This window comes from Canis lupus, chromosome X (assembly GCF_003254725.2).
Source record: "Canis lupus dingo isolate Sandy chromosome X, ASM325472v2, whole genome shotgun sequence".
Taxonomy (NCBI): domain Eukaryota; kingdom Metazoa; phylum Chordata; class Mammalia; order Carnivora; family Canidae; genus Canis; species Canis lupus.
Window position 1 is genome coordinate 11,927,420 of NC_064281.1, and position 26,655 is coordinate 11,954,074.

Genomic DNA, 26,655 nt, shown 5'->3' on the forward strand with positions numbered 1-26,655 from the left:
TCTCTCTGTGTCTCTCATGAATAAATAAATAAAATCTTAAAAAAGAAAAGAAAGAAAAGAAAAGAAAGAAAGAAAAGAAAAGAAAAGAAAGAAAAGAAAAGAAAAGAAGAGAAATATTCAAGGGGCAACTGGGTGGCTCAGTTGTTGAGTGTCTGCCTTTGGCTCAGGTTGTGATCCCAGGGTCCTGGAATCGAGTTCCGCATTGGGCTCCCTGCAGGGAGCCTGCTTCTCCCTCTGCCTGTCTCTGCCTCTCTCTGTGTGTGTATCTCATGAATAAATAAATAAAATCTTTTTTTTTTAATTTTTTTAATTTATTTATGATAGTCACACAGAGAGAGAGAGAAAGAGAGAGAGAGAGGCAGAGACACAGGCAGAGGGAGAAGCAGGCTCCATGCACCGGGAGCCCGATGTGGGATTCGATCCCGGGTCTCCAGGATCGCGCCCTGGGCCAAAGGCAGGCGCCAAACCGCTGCGCCACCCAGGGATCCCAATCTTTTTTTTTTAAAGTGAAATATTTGAAAAGCATAAAAATAAAAAATTTACAGGTAAATAATCTGGACCATGCATTTTTGGGGCAAGTTCTTTGAAAACTCCATTCCTTCCATTGTTTAGTTATTTCAGATTTAATACTTCTTTCTGAGTCCATTTAGATTCCCTACAGTTTCTGAGAAAGTCATTTCATTCATTCAGATTTTCCAGTATTTTCATTAGCTGTATAGACTATTTCCCCAAAAAATCTATATTTGTTTCCATGTTTTATATATTTGCTAGTGAATACATTAATTTTTTCTTATTTTCCATTAGACTTGCCAGAAATTTTGCTATTTCTTTGGTATTGTTTTTTCAAAGAACATGTTCTTAGATTTTTTTTTTCTATTCTTTCTGTGTTCTGATTTATCCATCTTATTTATATTTATCAAGTCCTTCTTCTAGTTGTTATACTTGTTTTGTTGTTCTGTTTGTAACTTAAAAAAAAAAGATTTTATTTAGTCATTCATGAAAGACACAGAGAGAGAGAGAGGCAGAGGCACAGGTACAGAGAGAGGCAGGCTCCATGCAGGGAGCCTGATGTGGGACTCAATCCCAGAACTCCAGGATCACCTGCTGGGCCAAGGCAGGCACTCAACCACTGAGCCATCCAGGCATCCCTGTTTGTAACTCTTGAATTGACTAGTAAGTAAGCTCATTTATTTTTAGTCTTAGTTAATAATGAAAATATCTGTGGCTGTGAATTTTCCTCTTATTTCTTTGGCCATGTGACATAAGAAGTGTAGACGTACAGTGATTTCATTATTATTCATTTTCAAAATAGTTATAGTTTTAATTTTTTCTGTAACTCAGTAATTAGAAAAGGATGAAATGTTTTGTACATTTCTAAGTTCCTTTCAAATTTAACTAAATATATATGTGTATATATCTTATTTTAAATAGCATTCTTATTAATCTGAAGTACATTGATGCATTTTTAATCTTAGAATTTATAAGAGGAAGTCTGTACAATTTACCCACTAATATCCAAAGATATTTCATTCATAACTTCAAATAAGCATCTAACAATATTCTTATTTTTTTAACAATATTCTTTTAAAATGAATCACAAATGAATACTGTGCTCATAAGGCAAATTTCCTTTTTTACAATAAAAGCAATATAGATGACTTTCATATTGTTTTAAAGCAGATTTATCGGGGATCCCTGGGTGGCTCAGCGGTTTGGCACCTGCCTTTGGCCCATGGCACGATCCTGGAGTCCTGGGATCAAGTCCTGCGTCGGGCTCCCGGCATGGAGCCTGCTTCTCCCTCCTCCTGTGTCTCTGCCTCTCTCTCTCTCTCTATGTCTATCATAAAATAAATAAATAAATCTTAAAAAAAATAAAGCAGATTTATCATAATATTAAATAGCTATGAAATATACAATTTCTTAAGGTAGTAAGATTTTTATGTCAAGATAAAGCAAATTTCTGACTATGCACTGATGTACTCTTATGTTTGGATTTGCTTAACAACAACAAAAGACAATGTCAGATGTGCAGCCCAAAATGTCATGATTCAAAATGTCAACTTTTATAGGTCCAGTCAGGTGAATAGAAAGACAAAAGCTCAAGTGACAAATATGAGACACTGTTCATAACTTGATTTCAAATCCAAAGACACCGTAAGTCACATATTACATAGAAAGTACTAAAAATAAATTAATTGTTAAATAGTGTTATAGAGGGATGCCTGAGTGGCTCAGTGGTTGAGGTATCTCCCTTCGGCTCAGAGTGTGATCCTGGGCTTCCAGGATTGAGTCCTGCATCAGGCTCCCCCCGGGGAGCCTGCTTCTCCCTCTGCCTCTCCCTCCTTCTCCCTCTGTCCCTGCCTCTCTCTGTGTGTCTCTCATGAATAAATGAATAAAATCTTAAAAAAAGATAAATAGCATCATGGAGATCTCAATAAAATAGATGGAAAACGGAACTGGACACTAGGATTATTGCCTCTCAAATACTATCTCTACTTTCTTATAACTTTTAATATCTTGCACAAATTTACTATGTACAAGTTTTAAGTAGTGAACTTTCAAAGGAGTCATCTTTATGTAATTTGCTTCATACAATGCTCATTTGAGCAGTTCCACATATAAGCCCAATAACCTATCAATAACAGTGATAATGATGACAAAGCAGTTTCAATCATTCTGAATATGTTACTATTTACTGCCAATGTTTGGAGTTTAGAGAACAAAGATAAAAAGTTGAGGTTACTGTTGCAATGAGCAATACAGAAGGCACTGTTTCTCTTAAGACAGGAAAAAGAAACTGATTTTTCTGTGTATTTTCATACTCCACAACACTATTGAAAAGCAGTTTCTCATACATAACATTGATCTACTGCCCTGGAGGGTAAATTAAATATGAAATCACATGGAGGGCAGCCCGGGTGGCTCAGTAGTTTAGTGCCTGCCTTCAGCCCAGGGCGTGATCCTGCTGACCCAGGATCGAGTCCCACGTTGGGCTCCCTGCATGGAGCCTGCTTCTCCCTCTGCCTGTGTCTCTGCCTCTCTCTCTCTCTGTGTCTCTCATGAATAAATAAAAAAAATTAAAAAAAGAAATCACATGGAAAGCAGACATATGTATCTATCATTCATTTAATTCATGCAAGATAACTTTTAAAAGTTCATAGCTCTGTAAAAAGCATGTGAGCATATGTATACTCCATTTACTTGCAATTAAACAAGAGGTAGTAGAGGTCAATGTCCTTTTTGAATTTTGACCCTGATTATTCCACTTAATTATCACAAACAGAAATTTATTAAACCTATAGGACTAAATCTACTACAGAAAACTGTGAAACCATTTAAAATATGATGTTACTCTGGTGTGCCTGGGTGGCTAAGTTGGTTAGGCATCCACCTCTTGATCTCAGCTCAGGTCTTGATCTCAGGGTTGTGATTTCAAGCCCTGTGTTGGACTCCATGATGGGCATTGAGCCTACTTAAAAAATAAATAAAAATAAAATATTATGTTACTCTGTACATTTTTATTTTATTATTATTTTTTACTCTGTACATTTTTAAAAGATTTATTTATTTATTTTAGAGAGAGAGATTGAGAGAGAGAAAGAGTGTGTGTGAGCATGGTGGGGGGGGGGAGGAACAGAGGGAGAGAATCTTCAAGTAGACTCCCTGATGAGCATGGAACCCATTGCAAAGGCCCAGTCCCAGGACCAAGGAGATCATGACCTGAGCCGAAACCAAGCATCGGAGGCTCAACCAACTAAGCCACCCAAGTGCCCCTGCACATTTTTATTGGTTTTTGGGAAATGTGTCTGGCTGTGACACTTTGAAAGAAATCAAATAAAACCTTTAATCACTGAGTATGGAAACCTCTCATAAGGTAAAAAGGCTGCATTTTTTAAACTAGTGTCTCAATTATATTTAGCACCACTCACTAATTTTCTACAATAGAAGTCATAGATGTTTTTAAGATTTTATTTTTAAGTAATCTACTTTGCAATATGAGGCTCAAACTTATAACCCTGAGATCAAGAGTTGCATGCTCTACTGACTGAGCCAGCCAGGTGCCTCTAGGCCAACTGTCTTTGTTTGGTGGAGTGTCACTCTTTTCTTTTTTGTTTAAATTAATTAATTAATTAATCTATTATTTACTTACTTACTTATTTATTTATGGGGGGGGAGGGCGTGCAGAGACACAGGCAGAGGGAGAAGCAGGCTCCATGCAAGGAGCCCGACATGGGACTCTATCCCGGCTCTCCAGGATCACACCCCAGGCTGTAGGCGGCACTAAACCGCTGTGCCACCGGGTCACTCTTTTCTTAACGTAGCCACTCAAATAAATGTAGCACTGCAGAAAATACATAAACTCCCAGTACTTTTCCCTGATACAGCCAAGTACCCTGAAATTGTAGATTTTTAATCAAGTGTGATTCTTCATCGTTTAATTGGAATGAAATTGATGTATGTATATAATAAACAATTTCAAGAGACTTATAATAAATATCCCAACATTTCCAGAATACTTATAGAGGTGATAAAATGATTCTACTCTCTTCAAGCTGTCATCAGGTTAAGATACATACGGGGATAAAAGATTTTTGCTTTTATGCAAACCTATTATATTTTAACTCAGTGTTTTTTTGTTTTTTTTTAGATTTTATTTATTTATTCATGAGAGGCACAGAGAGAGAGCGGCAGAGACACAAACAGAGAGAGAAGTAGGCTCCATGCAGGGAGCCCAATACAGGACTTGATTATGGGACTCCAGGATCACGCTCTGGGCCGAAGGTAGAAGCTCAACTGCTGAGCCACCCAGGCATCCCTAACTCAGTGGTTCTTAATCAGGGGCAATTTTGCACCCCCTCCCCCAAGAACATCTGGAAATGTCTGGAGACATTTCTGGTTGTTAAGGTGTGGCCCTGAGGGACAGGGATGGGGACTTCAATGGCCTTCTAATGGGTGGGTAGAGACAGGGGTGCTGCTAAATATCCTACAATGCACAGGACAGCCCCCCACAACAAAGAGTTATCTGACCCTAAATGTCACTAGTGCCAGGGCCAGGGAACTCTGTTTTAACCTAATGGGGCCCCTTGCATTGCGCAGATGCTTTTGGGTAAGGGATCACATATTGCTTCCTAGTTTGCCAATATCAGAAACAGCAACTTAGGATATAGTATATTGGAGACCATATTTGGCAATGACACCTTGACAAATTGGGATCATTACTTTTATTGTTCACATGTACAAATAAATAAGTCACATGTCATACGCTGAGGAAAACCTCATAGCTGTATGTGTAGTAAGTGTCACCCTTGGAGACGCAGAAAAGATGAGCAACCTTCAGGACAATGAGGTAGGAGGCAGCTGAGGGCTCACCTCTTTCTTGTGGCCCCGGCGCCCAGTCATGCGCTCCAAACCCAATCTTGTTCCAGGGTCCCTGGACCACCCCCGGGGTCTGATCTCCTACCAGCTGCAACCCCCCCCCCCCCCCCCACTGCCATCCCAACGAAGCTGTCCTTCTTGGAGCTTCTTCAGGGACCACACTGGTGACGTTATATTTTTCCCTCCCGGCTCCATGAGTTCAGGAACTGCTTTACAGGTGAGCTAGCAGCCGCTCCACCCCTTGCTGCTCCTCTCCCATCTGTTCCCAATGTGAACCCCTGGAACGGTGTGGAAGGGGTACACCTGAACCACATCTCCTGTACCCTTAAGTCCAGGTGTCACTTCCAGGCGGGCGCAATCACGGAGGTCCAGAACACGGTGGCATGAGGCCCACGTGGCTGACAGATGACTTCCCAAGTCCCCTTGGCCTGCTTCTTTCACTCCTGCAAATCCCTGGGCCCCGGCCTTCCCGCCTCCGCAGCCTCCCAGGCCCTGCCTGGCTGTTCAGGCCTGGTGGCGCCAGTCCGACGGGACCTTGGACAGCGCCCGGGCCCTGGAATGCCGCGCCCACCTTCCAACACCCTTCACACTGGCACTTACAGGGGAGGCATTGCCACCCTGAAATCTTCATCAGCACCCGGGGCCTGTGGCAGGTGGTCCAAACTCCTGGGCCTCAGAGACCTGAACCCAACTTGGCTCTTCAGGTGCATCTACCCCGATGCCCCCGCCCCCCGCCCCACCTCCTGAGCCCTCCAACCTTCCAGTCCCTGCACCCAGCCCCATCTCACCTCTGTCCTTCGTATGCGTTTGTTTTCACACCTGCTTCCTTGAATTAAACACCGTGAGCCTTCTTTTCTTTTTTCTTTTTTTTAACCTATGAACGTCTTAGCCATTATTCCAGATCTATCTCAATGAACTACTTTGAGAAAATTCCCCTCCCCCCCTCTTTTTTGCTTTTTTGGTTGAGTTTTATGACTGACTTGTCCAATCTGCTAACTTTGTATTCTCTCCCTTTCCTGCATTCTCATAGTATTTATTTCACATTTGTATGTGCAGGTGTTGCCAATGTGATTTGCTTTTGTGTCCTACAAAATTGAAACTTCCTGGAGAACAGGGACTGTATTTGTTTCACTTTTTGCATTTCTTTTTTTTATTTTAAAGATTTTATTTTTTCATGAGAGACACAGAGAGAGAGGCAGAGACACAGGCTTCCTGTGGGGAGCCCAATGCGGGACTCGATCCCAGGACCCAGGATCACAACCTGAGCCAAAGGCAGACACTCAACCTGAGCTACCCAGGCGTCCCTCATTTTTTGTATTTCTAATGGCTCAGGAATATCTGTTGAACACAATTGAATTGACTAATCCTAATCATAAACTTGATTTCTATGAAGCCCAATACATTTTTTTTCTCATTCCTAGGCAGAAAAAACAAAACAGTTTCCAGGATCTATCATAAACAAGGCTTTGGAATATTTTTGTCTCCATCCTGATATTTTATGCTCCCTTTTAGGACAAGAAAATCTTATGAAACTGTGACAGTTAAAAGGCTCATCAAGTTTTGTAGGCTAGGGCAGCCCCAGTGGCTCAGTGGTTTAGTGCAGCCTTCAGCCCAGGGCGTGATCTTGGAGACCCAGGATCAAGTCCCACATCGGGCTCCCTGCATGGAGCCTGCTTCTCCCTCTGCCTATGTCTCTGCCTCTCTCTCTCTCTATGTCTCTCATGAATAAATAAAAAAAATCTTTGAGAAAAAAAAAGTTTTGTAGGCTAATTTTACAGCCATAACCATAATGAACTTTGACTTATTTGTCGTAGGCTAACATTGTCTTACTTCAATGAAAATGAATCACTACTGCTTGGAAACAAAAAATAGACAAACCGAGCGTAGTTTTGCCAACATCATCTTCTTAAAGTGGGAATTTAAAAAACAGTTTCTTCTGAAAAAAAAAAATAAAAAATAAAAAAATAAAAAACAGTTTCTTCAATGAAATGCATGAGTGCCTGTGTGTCTCATCCTGTGAATGAAGACCAATAAATCATGAGGTTGATGTAGTAAAAGCGAGATGGTACGGAGCCTTCTGATATTTTCTCCTAGAGGTTTAATTATTTACACTGCTTCTTAGATGTTACCCGGAAAGTTTTTCATGGTCTGGACACATAATGCTTGCTTTTCTAGGCTAAAATCTTACAGCCTTGCACGAAGTAGGATTCAGTCTTTGATTGCCTATTGGGCTGCCTGCAGGAGTTTACCCAGAGGTCGTTAGCGCTGTCCAGATGTACTTCCTTTGCCAACCTTCATAACGAGGGAGAGGGGGCATCAGACCATGTACCACTTTGGCTGGAAGCTCTCATTTTAATAACAGAATCTTAAACCACCCTCCTCCTAGTTGATGTAGAAAGCATATAAATGAATATCTCAAAGCTTCTGCCCTTAAGTTTTGGCCAGCGACAATGATCTTATACTTTCTTCTGTGTGAATAGTTAGCAGCAGCCCTTTAATGAGAAATGTTTCTGGAAGACTGTAAAGACCTCTATTCCTATGAATCGGAGATACTGGATTGGTTGTTGCTTGCAGCCACTCACTCATCCCATAGTGTTGATCAATCACAAAATGTTTTCCTTCTTCTTTCCTTCCTTCAGCTGCGAAACTTCCCAGACATTACTCAGGCAGCTACTATGAATGGATCAGAGTTGAAATGTGGGTTGAAACCTACTTGCCGTCCTGGGGAACAATAATCTAAATTGTACCATGGATTAGGCCAGACCATTCAGGACCTGTGTGCTTTACTTAGTTAAACAGGAAAGTTTGGGTATGGTTTCATGCATTGTGCTTTGTGACTGTAGCAATGAATTACATGAAAGGGGAACTGTGCAATTCTTTATGACACCTATGTCCCATTTAGCTCGCTACATAATCTTTATGAGAAATCAGGATTTCTTTTGGTACTAAAGATTGAGAAAGCTTTACTTCCCAAAATCAATCAAAGAAAAACCCTAGCTTTTATGTTATGAACACTGGAAAACCTTAAAATGGTTATCATTCTCTCTTTCAATGGGCATTCACAGTTTTATAGTCAAATCTCTGGCCTGCCTTTAACAAGGACGTTTTCCTCTGTGCTCACAAGGGGGAGGTTCAGGATCTAACTGCTTGTCTACTTGCTCATCTTATCACTAGCTGCACTGTTCTCTTTCTTTTCAGCTCCCCTTTCCTTGATTCCTTCAACTATTTCGTTTATCTAGCATTGTCTATATTTTCATAAGTTGCCTCAGATCATTTGTGGAAGAAGTAATCTCTTGCTAACTACATAAAAAGCAACTCAGTGGGTAGCCCGGGGTGGGGTGGGGGGGCTCAGTGGTTTAGCGCCGCCTTTGGCCCAGGGCCTGATCCTGGAGTCCCCGGATTGAGTCCCACATCAGGCTCCCTGCATGGAGCCTGCTTCTCCCTCTGCCTGTGTCTCTGCCTCTCTCTCTCTCTCTCTCTCTCTGTGTGTGTGTCTCATGAATAAACAAATAAAATATTTTTTTTTAAAAAGGGATATACATTCAGTGAAGATTTATTGAGAATTCATCGAGAAAGGAGCCCTAGTAAATATGACTAAAGTGGCTTCCTATGTTTTTCTGCCCCAAATGTTCCTGCTAATCAGATTAAGTAGGCCTGTCGTTATTGTCAAATGACAAAAATAATACAATTTAGTAACAAGTTTGATGTCCTTTATTCAAGGGAAAACAATACATGGATTAGGGAGTATAGTGCCTCACAAGCAGGGGAGCATTTTTCCCCATGGATTTCAGGCAAGAGGAGTTTCATAGAGCATTAGTAGGGGCAGCCCTGGAACAGAGCACAATTGGCTAGGAAGCCAAGGATTTCTTTATAAGGCTGGCGGGTCCTATTTTCTAGAGTAAGGTAGGCTTGCTAAAACAGAGCTGAAGGATCGTGACTGGCATGGTCACCCTGGCAGATATTTCCCATAAGTGCAGGCTGACTTAGGTTTAGATTTGTGCTGTGGGCCAGGCCACCGGAGCATCATCCAGTTTGTGAGTCCCAGTATACAAAATAACGTTAGCATTACCAAGTCCTTTTCCACCTATCAATTCCCATAACACACCTTCCTTTACTCTCCAGTCATTTCTTATCTTCAAAACCCAACTTGGGACAATTTCAGGCTATAAGCTCCTTGAGGCTCATCAGTCACTGAACTATAGTACTTGATAAATATGGTTTGAGTGAATGAGTGACTGAATGGATAATGAAGAGGACCTTGGCCCCAGGAGTGTTCATTCTGAGACTTTTGGATGGGGAAAAAAGGTTTATATACCCTCTTCATTTTTTTTTCTTTCAGACTCAGAGTTGTAAATGGAGGGAGCAAAGCTAGCAGAGTGATCTCAGAGCACAGGGCTGCAGCCGGAGTTTCAGTGTAAGTGGGGTAATGTCAGTTCTGTCCCTAGACAGCCAGAGCACCCTGGGTGCCTAGGAAAGGTCTTTGGGAGGAGATATCAGGAAATGCAGGGTTGCTACTTACTCCCTGCATCTGTCTAGCATTTAAGGTCAGCTGAAGAACTGGAAGGAACAGGTTTTCCGGGTCACATTAGAGAACATGAAACTTGGCTAGAAGGAACACAGATTTAATGGACATGAACACTGTCTGGGAGGAATATGGTTCTGTGACCCATCTACAAGCTGGGTTCACCCACTGAACGACTACATTGCTTCTCATCAAGTCATGGTGTTTTGAGCTAGGAGAAACCTGAGGAAAGTTATATTTTAGACAAGGATCATGGGTCCATGCCCTCATTTCATTATACAGATGCCACTGGAACCAAGCCCTGGGGCCTGAGTAGGCTTCTCAGGACCTCAGCACTCCCCACCCACAGGCACTCTCTGAGGTACCAGGGACCAGGTCTTGCCAGTGGGGAAGCAAAGGAAGTATGGCACGCACAGTAGGGTTGGTTGAGACAGAGTGTACCTAGCTTTCCTGGAACCGGATGGGCATGGCCATGGCAGGTTGCAAGGATGTGGCATGGGCAGAGAACAAAGGGATAGCCCAATTGAGAGGGGCATGGCTGGATGAGAGGGGCATTACCAGTGCGTGTGAATGGGGTAGAGCTATGATGGGAGGGGAGTGACCATTGACTAACACAGAGGCCAGCCTGAGGAGTGATCTTGGAGGGAGAGGAATGTTGAATGCAGAAGGGAATGTGTTAGGACTGAGCCCATTTGTCATGGCCTGACTGGTAGGGACATGGTGCAGGTGGGTCACAAAAACATGACCTTCAGTGAAGGTGTCTGGCAAGTTGGGTGAAGGCTCATTTATAACAGAGAATTAGAAGCAAGGTCCTAGATAGAAGTGTGCTCACAGCTGAGCTTGGAGGACTTAGCCTAGCCAAAAATAAGTGTATTGGGAGGTAGGAAGCAGCCAGGAGTGAATGAAAGGAATCGCCAGCGGTAGGAGTGTGATCTGAACAGGAAGTATTGGCCCAGTGGAGTCCAGAGACATGGCTTTGAAATGATAAGCATGGACATAAAGAATTACAGAAAAGTGTTGGGGCGACAGCCAGAGACCAGAGAGATGTGAGGGAGCGTAATAGAAGGGTGGCCCAGATGGACCACAAGAGTGTAGCCATAATGGGAGGGATATTGCTCATGCAGGAAGGTCGGGAGCAATGCAAGAGATCATTTATCTATACATCCCACAATACCTTGTCTTTCCCACAATTCCTCATCCCTCCTCAAGTCTCTATATCTCCCAGAATTCCTTGTTCTCACTCACAGTTCTCCATTATAACCCACAATCTTCCATTCTCCCCTACAATGCTTCATTCTTTCCCATACTGCTTCTTTCTCCCTCATAATTCTTGTTTCTCCCACATTTCTGCTTAATTCCATGTCTCTCCTGCAATTCCTGTTTTTTAACCATCCTTTTTTATTGAGGTATAATTGACATATAACATATTAGTTTGGGGAGTACAACATAATGATTTAATATTTGTATATATGGGGGCACCTGGGGGCTCAGTGTTTGAGCATCTGCCTTTCGCTCAGGGTCATGATCCCAGGGTCCTGGGATCGAGTCCCGCATCGAGCTCCCTGTGGAGAGCCTGCTTCTCCCTCTGCCTATGACTCTGCCTGTCTCTGTGTCTCTCATGAATAAATAAAATCTTAAAAAAATAAATAAAAATAAAATAACATAAAAAATTAAAAAATTGTATATAGTGCAAAATGATCATCACAATAAGTAGTTAACATTTACCCCCATACATAGTTATAAAATTTTTTTCTTAGAATAAGGACTTTAAAGATCTACTCTCATAATGGGCAACTTTCATATATGCAATACAGTATTATTAACTATAGTCACCACGCGTACATTTCCATGATTTTTTTATAACTAGAAGCTTATACCCATTGACCCCATTCCCTCACCTCAAACAACAGTCTGTTCTCTATATCTATGAGCTCACTTGTCTCTTTAAATTCCACATATGAGATCGTACAGTATTTATCTTCCTCTATATGACTTAGCATAATGCCCTCAAGGTCCATGTGTGCAAATGGCAGGATTTCATTCTTTTTTTGTGGTCAAATAGTATTCCATTGTGTGTGTGTTTGCGTGCGTATGTATGTATCATAATTTTTTATCCATTCAATCCCATCAGTGGACACTTAAGTTCTTTCCCTAACTTGGCTGTTGTACATAATGCTGTGATAACATGAGGGTGCATTTATCTTTTTGAAAATTAGTATTTTCGTTTTCTTTGGATAAACACTCAGAAATGGAATTGCTGGATCATATGGTAGTTCTATTCCTAATTTTTTTAGGAATTCTATACAGTTTTCCATAGCAATTACGCCAACTTATATCCCCACCAACAGTGCACAAGGGTTCTCTTTTCTCCTTACCCTCACCAACACTTGAAATTTCTTGTCTTTTTGATAATTGCCATTCTGACAGGCATGAGGTGATATCTCATTTTGGTTTTGATTTGCATTTCCCTGATGATGAGTGATGTTGAGCATCTTTTCATGTACCTGTTGGCCATTTGTATCTCTTCTTTGGAAAAATGTCTATTCAGATCCTCTGTCCACTTTTATTTTTTTTTAAGATTTTATTTATTTATTCATAGACACAGAGAGAGAGAGGCAGAGACACAGACAGAGGGAGAAGCAGGCTCCATGCAGGGAGCCCGATGCAGGACTCGATCCCGGGTCTCCAGGATCACACCCCAGGCCGCAGGTGGAGCCAAACCGCTGCGCCACCAGGGCTGCCCCTCTGTCCACTTTTAAATCAAATTGTCTGTTTGTTTATTTTGCAATTGAATAGTATGAGTTTTTCAAATATATTTTGTATATTAGCTGCTTAGCGGATTATGATTTGCACATATTTTCTCCCATTCAGTAGGTTGCCTTTACATTTGGTTGATGGTTTCCTTTGTTGTACAGAAGCTTTTTAGTTTGATACAGTCCCACTTATTTATTTTTGCTTTTCTTGTCTTTGCTTTTGGAGTCAGATAAAAAAAATCATTCTCAAGACCAATGTCAAGGAGCTTACCATCTATGCTTTCTTCTAGAACTTTTATGGTTTCAGGTCTTACATTCCAGTCTTTAAGCCATTTTGAATTTGGGGGAATGGTATGAGACAGTAGTCTAATTTCATTCTTTTGCATGTGGCTGTCCAGTTTTCCCAACACCATTTATTAAAGAGACTGTCCTTTCCCCATTGTATATTCTTGACTCCTTTGTCACAAATTATTTGGCCATATACATGTATGTTTATTTCTTGGCTCTCTATTTTGTTCCATTGATCTATGTGTCTGTTTTTATGCCAATATCATACTGTTGTAATTATTATAGCTTTGCAATATAGCTTGAAATCAAGACATGTGATGCCTTCAGCTTTGTTTTATGTTCTCAAGGTTGCATTGGCTATTTGGGTTTTTTTTGTGATTTAATACAAATTTTAGGATTATTTGTTCTATTTCTGTAAAAAAAACACCATTGGAATCTTGATAGAGACTGCATTGACTCTATAGATTGCTTTATTGCTTTTTTAGTATAATATTGCTTTATAGCAATATTAATTCTTCCAAATAGACATAGGGAGTGGGAGAGAGTTCCAAGCAGACTCTGCACTGAGCATGAAGCCTGACATGGGGCTTGATCTCATGGCTCTGAGATCACAACTTGAGCCAAAACCAACAGTTGGATGCTTAACTGGCTGTGCCATCCAGGTGCCCTTCTTTCTATTTATTTGTGTCTTCTTCTGTTACTTTCATCAATCTCACAGTTTTCCATGTATAGGTGTTTTACTTCCTTGGTTAAATTTATTCCTAGGTATTTTATTCTTTTTGATACAATTATGAATTGGATTTTTTTAAATTTCTCTTTCTGATTGTTCATTATTAATCTATAAAAATGTAACAGATTTTTGTATACTGATTTTGTATCCTGCAACTTTACTGAATTCATTGACTAACTCTACCAGTTTCTTGGTAGAGTCTTTTTTGCATTTTTTAAAAGATTTTATTTATTTATTCATGAGAGACACGGAGAAAGAGGCAGAAACACAGGCAGAGAGAGAAGCAGGCTCCATGCAGGGAGCCTGATGTGGGACTCAATCCCAGGTCTCCAGGATCATGCTCTGTGCTGAAGGCAGTGCTAAACCGCTGAGCCACCTGGGCTGCCCCTTGGTAGAGTCTTTACAGCTTTCATATAAAATGCCATCTGCAAACAGTTCTAATTGTTTCTTTCTAATTTGGATGCCTTTTATTTCTTTTTCTTGCCTAATAGTTCTGGCTAGGATCTCCAATATGATGTTGAATTAAAGTGGTGAGAGTGGGCATCCTTGTCTTGTTCCTGATCTTAGAGGAAAAGCTTTCAGTTTTTCACCATTAAGTATGATGTTAGCTGTGGGCTTGTCAAATATGGTTTTTATCACATTGAAGTATGTTCCTTATATACCCACTTTGTTGCAAGTTTTTATCATAAATGGATGCTGAATTTTGTGTGTGTGTGTGTGTTTTTTTTTGCTTCAATTGAGATGATCATGTGATTTTTATTCATTTTGTTAATGTGGTATATCATGTTGTTGATTTGTGGATATTGAATCATCCTTGCATACCTGGAATAAATCCCACTTGATCATGGTGTATAATTTTTTAGTGTACTGTTGAACTTGGTTTGCTAAATTTTATTGAGAATTTTTGCATCTATGTTCATCAGAAATACTGGTCTGTAATTTTCTTTTCTTGTGGTGTCCTTGTCTGGTTTTGGTATCAGGGTAATACTGGCTTTGTAAAATGAGTTTGGAAGTTTCCTTCCTCTTCAATATTTTGGAAGAATTTAAGAAGGACAGATACTAATTCTTCTTTGAATATTTGATAAAATTCATCAGTGAAGCCATCTAGTCCTGGACTTTTGTCGTTGAGGTGGCTTTTGTTTACTGAATCAGTCTCCTCACTAGTAGTCCATCTGTTCAGATTTTCTGTTTCTTCATCAGTCTTGGAAGATCGGGTGTTTCTAGGAATTGATCCATTTATTCTAGGTTGTCCAATTTGTTGACATGTAATTGTTGATCCATTGAATTTCTTTTTATTTTTTTATTTTAATTTTTTTCATTGTATTTCTATTGTATCAGTTGTGTTGTCTCCTCTCTCATTTCTGATTTTATTTACCTGAGCCCTCTCATCTTTTCTTGGTGAGTCTACCTCAGTTGTCAATTTATCATTTCAATGTGCCAGCTCTTAGTTTTATTTATCTTTTCTATCATCTTGTTAGTCTCTGTTTCATTTATTTCTTCTCTCTTTGTCTCTCCTTCTATTAAATTTGGGCTTCATTTGTTGTTCTTTTTCTAGTTCTGTGAGGTATAAAGTTAGGGTGTTTGAGATTTTTGTTATTTTTTAATGTTGGTATCTATCAGTCTAAACTTCCCTCTAGGAACGCCTGGGTGGCTCAGCGGTTAAGTGTCTGCCTTCAGCTCAGGCCGTGATCCTGGAGTCCTAGGATCGAGTCCCACGTCGGGCTTCCCGCATGTAGCCTGCTTCTCCCTCTGCTTATGTCTCTGCTTTTCTCTGTGTCTCTCATGAATAAATAAATAAAATATTTAAAAATAAATAAATAAATAAACTTCCCTCTTAGAACTGCTTTTGCTGCATCCCATAAATTTTGGCATGTTGTATTTCTATTCTCATTTATCTCAAAATATTTTTTTGTCTCAAAATATTTTTGACTTCTTTTTAAATTTCTTTACTGACCCATCCATTGGTTGTTCTTTCCTACAATTCTTACCAGCATGCAGGTAAAAGGCACAACTATGACAGCACAGGGGTGTGATCATGGTCAAACTGCATGTGGCCCCAGCAAGAAAGGCATTGTGGTGCTGGAAGTAGCGTGGCTTAGGAGGGTGGGATATGACTCAGACAGGCATGGCCAGAAGATGAAAGGCATGGCCCATACAGGACAGTTGGGTAGAAGAACAAGAACATAAAATTAAGCATCAGAGATGAAGAAGAAATCAATGAACCTTGAACATCACTTATTCACCGATATTTACGGAGCCCCTACCAACATAGGAGGCCTGCCCAATAGAGGTGTGTGGTCATGAAGGAGTAAAATTCGCATAACCTAGGAAAGAGGGCATGAGTCATAGTGTGAGGGCATGGCCAGAAGGTTAGGGGTGGTCTTGCAGGAGAGGCATGGGTAAGGGTATGAGTACTTCAGGAGGAGGTGAATTGTTTGTTTTTCCCCCACAAAATACCTTGTTTTTCCCACAATTCCTGTCTTTCCCACAATTCTTGTTGTCTCCCACAACCATCCTCCATGTTCTTCCCAATCCTTCATGTCTCTCATGATTGTTTTCTCCCAGTCTTCCATGCTCTTCGACAATTATGCCATCTAGAGGTCTCCCCACAATTCTGTTTTTGCCCAGAATTCTCTGTTCTCTCCCAAAATGCTTCATTCTCTCCAACAACTGTCTTTCTCTCCCAGAATTCTCTTCTAATTTGATGTTTCCTATAATTATCTGTGGGTCCTAGGCAGGGAGCATGGCAATGATGCAGCACAGAGTGGCTGTGAATGGAGAGCAAGGTGCCATGGAACCATCTGAGGAATGGCCATAGTGGAAAAAGTGGGTGGGAAAAGTGGGCTGCCGGGTGGAGGCATGGTAGTCATGGAGGAACAAAGGTGGCAAAGCAGAAAAGACAGGCAAGCACAAAGGGTGAATTCTCAGTCTCTCCCACAGTACCTTGTTTTTCCCACAATTCCTTCTCTCTCTCAAAATGCCTGCATCTCACATGTTTCTGTTCTTAATGACAATTCTCTGTTTCATGTATTATCTGTTTTCCTAATAAAGATTTTTAATTATTTGAGAGAGAGGGAGGGAGGGCATAGAAGGAGAGGCAGAGGGAGAAGCAGACTCCACGCTGAGCAGATCCCAGGCCCCTGACATCATGACCTGAGCCCAAGGCAGATGCTTAATGGACTGAGCCACCCAGGTGCCCCATATTTTTTTTATTTTTTTAGAAGATTTTATTTATTTATTCATGAAAGACACAGAGAGGCAGAGACACAGGCAGAGGGAGAAGCAGGCTCCATGCAGGGAGCCCTACGGTGGGACTTGATCCCGGGTCTGCAGGATCACGCCCCGGACTGAAGGTGGCGCTTAAACCACTGAGCCACCGGGGCTGCCCATTTTTTGTTTTAATTGTATGTTTCCCAAGGTTCTTTGTGGTGCCTTGGTAGTGGGCATCTCTATTTAGATGTACAGGGTTCATGGCTCTGGTAGTAGCTGTGTGGTCACCACTTTGATCAGAGGGCCTAGCTTGTGGCAATAAGAAGGAAAAGGACATGGCCTAGATGGAATGTTAGGAGCTTTACCAGGCTGTGGTGGCCACGGTGGAGCACCAGGGTTGACTAGGAAAAGGAGGAGTGTGGCAGGGGGAAGGGATGGGTAGAGGCTCGGGTAAGAAAAGTCCAGTCAGCTTAACCTGGAGACCCGGGATCGAATCCCACGTCGGGCTCCCGGTGCATGGAGGCTGCTTCTCCCTCTGCCTATGTCTCTGCCTCTCTCTCTCTCTCTGTGACTATCATAAATAAATTAAAAAAAAAAAAAAAAAAGAAAAGTCCAGTCAGCCAGAGTAGAGGGGCTTAACTTAAGAGGAATGGGAATAGCCATGAAGGATCAGAGGAGAAGCCAAGGGAGTATCCCGTGGACTAGGACTGAGTTCAGGTGCCAAGGCCAAGGTGAAGGGGCCAGCTCTCAGTCTTTTCTGTAATAGCTTGGGTATTAGTCAGAGTTCTGCAGAAAAACTAAATAAACAAGATATGTATATATAGAGACAGACAGACAGACAGACAGGAAGATTGATTTTAAGGAATTGGGTCAAATGATAATGGAGTTGTTAAGTCCAAAATCTGCAGTAAGCTTGCAGGCTGGGACTCAGAGTAGAATTGAGTCCAAACAGTTGGCTGGCAAAATTCCTCCAGAGGAGGTCAGGCTTTGTTCTATTAAGGCTCTCAATTGATTGGTTGGGGGCTCACTCACAATATGAAGAGTAATCTGCTGTACTCAAAGTCTACCAATTCAAATGCTAATCTCACCCCCCACCCCAGGGCCCCAGAAAAAAAAACTTTAATAGTAACATCTAGACTAATGTTGACAGAATATCTAAACATTATGGCCTGACCAAGTTGAAACAGAAAATTAAGCATCACACCTAGTCTCCCCAAATTCTTTGTCTCTCCCATAATTCTCTGTTATCGCTTAAAATCTTTCCTTCTCCCCAGAGTTTCTTGCCCTGGGAGGAAAAGCAACTCATTGCTTCTGTCATCAAAAAAGCCTTGCCATGAAAAAAAGCCCTCTTAACTGAGCACTGTGTTTAATGACATATCAGATTTACATTCTGGTTCAAGTTTCTTATTTCCGCTTGGGCCAGTAACTAGCAGTTCCTGAACTGGTACTCGAGGAGCACTGCCATTTTTCCTTTATAGTCTATTTCCTGGTATGTAAATGAGCAGTTAAGTATTCAATAAGCAGGAACTGAAGAGATGAAGAAATCAATGAACCTTGAACATCACTTATTCACCGATATTTACGGAGCCCCTACCAGTGGGCCAGTACTGTGTTAAGTGCTGGGAATACAAAGTCGAACAAACTGGTCCAAGTCCCAGCTCTTAGGGAATTTACATTTAGTAAACAACCAACCCACAAACAATCCAATATACAAACCAGAAAATAAATAGTTGCACGTTGTGAGACACCCCATGAGGAAAATGAAACAGATAATGTAACAGAGATAGAGAAATGGGGCGGCTACTTAAAGCGTGTTTTGTGGAACATCAGGTTTGCATCTCCAGAGCAATTGCTTGAAATGCACAATCTCAGGTCACACTCCAGAATCAGAGTCAGATATGCATTGTAACAGGATCTCCAGGTGACCCTCACGTTCATTCAGTGCAGATGGAGAGGCTCTGGATACAACTTCAGATGTGGTTGTCGGGAAAGACAGCTCTAAAGGGACAACCTTTTAGCTGACAGCTGAATGTTGAGAAAAAAATCAGTCATATAAATCTAGTAAAGAGTGGTCCAAATGATGGGAACAGCAAAGGAAATGCGCTGAGACAGGGAAGAACAGGGGAGACTGGTGTGGGTGGGAGAGATTGAGAAAGGATAACGAAGGATCCCTGGGTGGCTCAGTGGTTTAGTGCCTGCCTTTGGCCCAGGGCCTGATCCTGGAGTCCCGGGATCGAGTCCCACATCGGGCTCCCTACATGGAGCCTGCTTCTCCCTCTGCTTGTGTCTCTGCCCCTCTGTCTCCCTCTCTGTCTCTCATGAATAAATAAATAAAATCTTAAAAAAAAAAAGAGAGAGAGAGAGAGAAAGGATAACGAACTCCACTGTTGGATATTTATCAAAAGTCCTATAATGAGAATTGTTGACTTGGAGTGACTACTACACAAAAGTTCTGCATGCAGAGACCTCTATTTCTGCAAATCGAAGCTGTCAGATAGGTTTTTGCATGCAGCCACTCATCCAGCCCGCACCCATGACAGACTTTGCTAATTAGTCACAGAACTTTTTCCTTCCAAGCCTAGAGAAAGCTACAAAGCTCAACACAGTTATTCGGGAAGCCCCGACAAACACCTCAAACTTGACATATGAGTTGAAACCTATTGGCCTGCATACTTGGATAAACAGAAAAGTTTTGATGGCTCATAGAATTGATTTAAAACGGTGTGCTTTGGGTTTGTGCCAACAGCTTACATTGAGAGGACCTGTGTTTAACTCCTCACAACACTTATTTCCCACTTAGCTCACTACATCCTCTCTATATGAGAAAACAGGATTTTTCTCAGGGCTAAAATTCAAGAAAAAATGTGTTTCTAAAAATATCTAAAAGATTGATTTTATCTTAAGAACACTGGAAAACCTTAAAACGTTCGGTATTTCTTTGTTTCTGATGCTGTTCAAAAGCTTAGGGGCAAATCTTTGTCCCAAATTAAACAACTGCTCTGGATCTGGTGGCCTGTATACTGAAATGCTAATCTTATCGTTGGCTGCTTTATTTTCCTTACATTAAGTTCCCCTTTCCCTGGCTCCTTCAGCTATTTGTTTTATCCAGTAATGTCAATATTTTAATAAGCTGCCTCAGATTATTTGTGGAGGAAGGTGACGTAGAACTCACTATAGAAATCAGCTCAGTAGTTTATACAGGCTGTATTTGAGCCAGTTTCGGTGAGTTCATTTTTTTAGGCAAAAATGAGTGACAGTTGAAACATTTTATAAATGAGGCAGGGTTCTTAGGGTTCTGGATGACCTTAATAGGACTGTTTTGTTAAAAGTTGTTCTTTTCTCTGTGTTCTTTGTAGCGTAGCATTTTAAATATTTCCACTATCTTCAAGCCAGAAATAGAATGGAGTGCAAAGAAAAGAAAAAGTAACTAAATATGCTATCATAAAATATGTATCCCTGGCATATGAAGAAATAAATGTAGCAAATCTTACTGCTGAGAGCAAAGAAATGTTATGTTTCCACACATGTGAAAAGGGTTAAGTATTCAGTGAATATTGATTGAGAATTTATAGTGTGAAGAAGTGTACTAAGTCCTGCAAAACTGACTTCCTATGTTTGCTACCCCAAAAAATTCCTACGAATCAAATCAGGAAGACATGTGCTTACCAAATGCTTTTGCACCTATCGATCCCTTGCTACACCTTCTCTTTCTCATCATTTCTTGTCACATCCAAACCCAGCTTGGGACAACTTTAGACTATAAGCTCCTTGAAGGTTATCTTCTTTATTAGGGGAGCATGTACTCAAAAAATAGGATTTGAATAAATGAATGAGTGAATCAGAGATTTCTGCACTGGGGTAGAAAAGCTGGTTATAAGCTTCATATTTCTCTTGTGAACCTAGAGTTGTAAGTGGAGAGAATAAGGCCAGCAGAGTGATGTCAGGGTGCACACAGGGCTGCAACCAGAGTTTCAGTGTCAGTGTGGCGGTGTCTCCACAGGCCTGGAGCTCTGGCGACAGCCAGAGCTCACTGGGCGCTCAAGCCAGGGCCTCTGAAGGGTGTATCAGGAAATACAGGAGTTGTGTTTACTCCACTCTTCTGTGTAGCACTTAAGGTTGGCTGAGGGACTAGAAGGAACATTGGTCCATCGTCCTGGTTTAGAGGATGTGAAAACTGCCTGGAAGGAGCAGCTCCAAATTGGAGATCGGACATGGAAACTGGCCGCAAGAAACTCGGGTAAAGCGGACATGAAAACAACAGGAAGGGACACAGTTGTGGGACTCGTCCAATGTTTGTTTCCCTCCTGAGCCACCTGCTCTCAGTACCTTCAGTATTGATGTTTGGAAATGGGAGAAACCCGAGGAAAGTCATTCTCTAGACGAGGCTCTTAAGCCTGCAGTCTGATTTCACCGGACAAAATGTCGCCGGCGCTCAGTTCCCAGACCCGGGAGGGTTTCTCTAGAGACTAGGGAGGCCGCCCACGCGACCCGGGATCCCCGCAGCAAGCCCAGCCGGCCGGGGGGGGGGGGGGGGGGGGGGGGGAGGAGCCCGGGGGCGTGGCCCGGGCGAGGAGGCGTGGCTGCGACGGGAGGGGCGCGGCCCGGCCTCGGCCACGGACCGTAGGGCCTGGAGGGGCGTGGCCAGGGCGGCGCGAAAGGACGCGAGGGGGCGTGGTCCCGGCCCCAAGAGGGGAGGCTCGGAGGGGAGGGGCGTGGCCTGGGCTGTGGGGCGTGAAGACGGGGCGTGGCTATGATGGCCCCGCGCAGTTGCGGCGGGTCCCGGGCTCCAGCTAGCTGCCGAGGTTCGCGCTCCGGCGAAACTCTAAGGTAAGGGCCGGTGGCCGACTGGGGTGGCGGCCACAGCGGGGACATGCGGGCTCAGGGAGGGCCGGGACCGTCCTCACGCCCCGCCGCCTCGCCCCGCCAGGCCTGAGCGCACAGCTGTTGGTCCTGCGAGTGTTGCGGGGGTCTCGGCGCGGCGTCGCTCTCCCCCACCCCGCCCCGCAACCCCCTTCTACTGTGGGAGTCACCCACCGGGTGGCTGCACCTTCCTTAGGGTGCCATTGCACTTGTCGGGGAACAGCTGTCTGAGGGAATTTGGCGGGGGAGGGGGGTGTCCCGTGCGTGAGGGCAGTTCCCTAAGAGGGGGTGTTACCAGGAGTGGTTGGATGCGAATTAACTCAAAAAACTCCAGTCCTCTGGACACAGGAGTAAAGGCTACAAAATCGGATACTGCAGTTCGGCGACAACAACCGAGGCGCGACAAGCTGGGACTAACTTGGCTCTGGATTGTATTCCCCCCATCCCCCGCCCCCGACTGTACCAGGGTCTATGGACAGAGTCACAGCCACCTCCAAGCCAGGGGAGCAGCATCACAGCTATGTCACGTGGACAAATCTGAGCCTTTTCTATTCCGCAATTACTTCTGGCCTTTTTGTTCTGTGCCCCGCCCCAGAACTGAAGGAGAACCGCTGAAGTACAAACATTTTTAATAATTAAGAGTCTTTGTCGCATTCGGTATTAAATGCTACTACCTTAAGGCTGGTGGCAGCTCCTTAATATGAATGTAAGTGCCCTCCCCTCTTCTGTATTTTCCCAGGGAAAGTTTGAGAAATACAAGAAGTTAATGTGTACACCTTAACTGGGTTAGAACCTGTTCTCTCCTAACCACTGAAAACTACATTGCTTTCTGCTTCTCCTTCTTCATCCTTTACTGCTAATCTGGCCATGTCCTCTCTCCTACTAAAAACCTTGCTGCAATAAGTGTGGAGTAGCCAGATTTCCCTCATGAGGGAAGCTGCACCAGACCCTACCCCTTATCTGCCTCTGCACACCAGTCAAAATGGTCCCTGTTCATGGATATGTTGGAAAAACTTTCTGCTACCTGGGGCCTTTCTCAGATAATTTTTATTGTCAGAACCAGCATTGAAATTCCCTGAAAGGCCAGGATCAGCAAGGGCACCATTCTCTGGGCCTGTACACGCCTGCCCTGTTCTCCCTGGAGCCAAGCAAAACGTTGTGACCACTCACCACTGGGACTCAATAAAGATTGAGTGAATTGTGAGTGAATGAGTGAACTTGAATATTTTGGAAATCTGGTGGGAGGAGGAAAATTCATTTCATCTCACTGGCAGCACTGGGGCACTTAGTTGCAGCACACAAAACAGTTACTACAAATGTATTTTGAAACCTCTGGCAACCCCAGATTGGGATCATGGTCTTCGGGAAGAAGTAGGTGAGAGGAAGAAGCTCAACTTTCTGAGTTGGGACCTGACAGCATAACCTCTCGTTTACATTTCAGGGCATTGCAAAAGACTGGCTTCCTTTGAGCTCAGGAGGTGAGAAAATGGACAGTCTGATCAGAATCAAGGAATTTTTTTCAATGTGATTGTAACCTTTGGTTAGAGTACTTTTTTCCCATCTGTTTTGCATACATATAAATGGTTTAATTGGGCAGAGTGCAAACTACAGTTGACCCTTGAACAGCACAGGATTAGGGGCACTGACCCCCTGCCCAGTTGAAACTCTACCTAAAACCTGATTGCCCCAACACATAACTACTAATAGCCTGCTGTTGATCAAAAGCCTTACCAATAACATAATCAGTTATCACCTGTTTTGTATGTTATATGTATTATATACTATATTCTTACAATACAGTAAGCGAGAGAAAAAAAAATATGATTAAGAAAATCATGGGAAGGGCAGCCCGGGTGGCTCAGCGGTTTAGCGCTGCCTTCAGCCCAGGGCCTGATCCTGGAGACCCAGGATCGAGTCCCACGTCAGGATCCCTGCATGGAGCCTGCTTCTCCCTCTGCCTGTATCTCTGCCTCTCTCTCTCTGTGTCTCTCATGAATAAATAAATAAACTCTTAAAAAAAAATAAAATCATGGGAAGAGAAAATACATTTACAGTACTATACTGTATTAATTGGGGAAAAAAACCCACATATAAGTGCAGCTGTGTTGTTCAATGGTCAGCTCCATCTGTCATTTAATGAATACATAATTTATGAATGATTCTTTAAAGGCTTTTAGAATTTTTCTTTTTTCACACATTTCTGTCTGCAAAACAGCAGATAAAGGACATGTTAGTAAAAGCCAAGGACATATATAAATAATCAATGATAGCAAAGGCATACAGTACAAAAGGCTTAGCACTCATGAGACCCATCCAGGCTACAGTCCCATCTTAAAGACAAACTTAAGTAAGGAAATTTTCTGTGAAATTTTGTAATGTATGCTAGTAGTTCATTGTTATGGATAATGTTTGGTAAATATTATTTGTGGTTTTACAAGCTTAGGTTTTATGAGATCCATAGGTACATTTAAATAACCACCTACCAATAAATTATAATTTTAATGTAACAGAGTGGATTGGCTTTAGGCTTTAGTGTAAATAACCTCATGTCTTACTATAGGTATTATAGCCTAGCATTAGCTAAATTGAGTTTCTGTTTATTGGGATTTTCCTCGAACCTTCCTCACTGCTGACCTTCCATGCTCTATTCCTTCCTTGATTGTCTCTGACTGCTCCTTCTGTCTCTTGGCCGCCTTACTCCATTTTGTCAGTCTCCCTCTATACACCTGCTACTCCTTGGGGAAGAGGTGAGGATTTTCCATCTCTCTCTAGCCTTGTGATCTCTCCTGAGCAGCAGAGCTGCCCTGGCAACTCTTCTAGACTTTTCCTCCCACTGCCCCCTTGGACCTCTAATCCATAGGATTAGCAGAAAGACTGTCATCTTTTCCTTCCCACTTGCTCCTTTTGCCAGCTTGTTTCTCTCTTCAGGCATTCATCCTCATTCTACCACCAGCATCATCCATTCATAAAGTCACAGGGCCTTCTTCACTTTCCTCCCTTTTCTCTCTTCTGGTTGAGTGCCAAATCTTGTGTTTTTCACCAAAATGATAATCTCTTGAATACAAAGAGCTGTGGTACATTACTACTGTTATTCTCCTGGGTCAGAGTTTCATATTGTCTCACTTGGATTACTGGAATTTCATCTCAAACTCACATGCCCAAATCTTTTTTTTTTTTTAATTAAGATTCCATCTATTCATTCATGAGAGACACAGAGAAAGAAAGAGAGAGGCAGAGACAGGCAGAGGGAGAAGCAGTCTCCATGCAGGGAGCCCAACATGGGACTCGATCCCAGGTCTCCAGGATCACGTCCTGGGCGTAGGCAGCGCTAAACCACTGAGCCACCTGGGCTGCCCCACATGCCCAAATCTGAGCTACTGATGTCCCACCCAAAACCTTTACTGCACACTGTGGTCCTCCTCTTGGTTCATGGCAACCCCATCCTACCAGTTGATTAGGTCGAGAATCTTCTAGCTATCCTTGACTCCTTTCTTTCTCATCACCCTGGCAGTCTCTCCAAGATATAGCCAACACCCAGGCACTTCTCACCACCTCCATTATGACATCTTTTCTTTTTTTTAAGATTTTATTTATTTATTCATGAGAGACATACAGAGAGAGGCAGAGACATAGGCAGAAGAAGAAGATAGGCTCCCTGGGGGAGCCCAATGTGGGACCTGATCCCAGGACCCCATGATCATGACCCGAGCTGAAGGTAGAAGCTCAACCGCTGAGCCACCCAGGCGTCCCAGATATCCTTTGTTCCAAGACCCTGGATTTTCCTGAATGATCTCCCTGCTCCCTTCTTGCTTCCCATCCCAGTTGATTTCCAGTAGGGCAGCCTGAATGATCTTTTAAAAAAATAAATCAGATGGTGCCCCTTTTGTGCTCCCAAAACTGCACTGTGTCCCCATTTCACTGAGAGCAGTGGTTTCCAATTAGAGGTGATTCACCTTTCCCAAGGCACATCTGCAGTGTTTGGAGACATTTTTGGTTGTCACAATTGGAGGGAGGGTGCCACTCACTGGCATCTAATGGGTAGAGGCCAGGGATGCTACTCAACACCCTACAATGTATAGAGCAACTTCAAAACAGAGTTACCTGGTCAAATGTCAATAATGTCAAGATTGAGAAATCCTGAGTTAGAGAAAAAAACCCTTTACAGTGGCCTAGAAATCTATACGATCTGGCATGCATTACCTCTCCACCTTATCTCCTACTACCCTCCTCCTAGTACACTATTCCTGCCATGCTGGCCGCCTTACTATCCCTTTGTATGTGCCAGACACATCCCCACTTCAGTCTTTGCACAGGCAATTCCCTCTTCCTGGGGTATCCTTCCTGCTGATAGCCCTATTACTAATTCCTTCATTCCTTCAATCTTTTGCCCAATTTTCAATAAGGCCTCCTTTGAGCAGTTTATTATGTTATATATTTTTAAAATATTTTATTTATTTATTCATGAGAGACAGAGAGAGAGAGGCAGAGACAGAGGCAGAGGGAGAAGCAGGCTCCATGCAGGGAGCCCAATGTGGGACTCGATCCCGGGACTCCAGGATCTTGCCCTGGGCCAAAGGCAGGCGCTAAACCTCTGAGCCACCCAGGGATCCTGAGCAGTTTATTTTAAATGCAACACTCCTTTCCCAGTGGCACTCCAAATTTACCTTACCCTACTCTACTTAATTCAATTGTCTGTACAACTGACTTAATATATTACATTGCTGTTTATTGTTGGCCTCCCCCTACTAGAATGTAAGTTCCACAAGGGTAGGAACTTTGTTTTATTCCCCCAATGATCCTATGACAGTGCCTGGCATTTTTTTTAAAGATTTTATTTATTTATTCATAGAGACACAGAGAGAGAGAGAGAGAGAGAGAGAGAGGCAGAGACACAGGCAGAGGGAGAAGCAGGCTCC

General features: G+C 42.6%; 1 protein-coding gene across 6 annotated transcripts in view; it reads left to right on the top strand.

Moving 5' to 3' along the window:
• The window catches only part of CA5B (carbonic anhydrase 5B), a 133,890-nt gene that overhangs the window by 51,472 nt on the left and 55,763 nt on the right, over positions 1–26,655 (top strand). The window contains exons 1-2 of one of the 6 annotated variants that reach the window (XM_025437195.3): positions 21,621–21,706; positions 23,181–23,217. The exons of 4 other annotated variants lie outside the window; for them this stretch is intronic. The gene's annotated coding sequence lies outside the window, so the exon portion shown is untranslated. Of the gene's footprint in view, positions 1–21,595; positions 21,707–23,180; positions 23,218–26,655 lie in introns of those variants that run through there. One more of the 6 variants, XM_025437188.2, reaches the window with a different exon arrangement.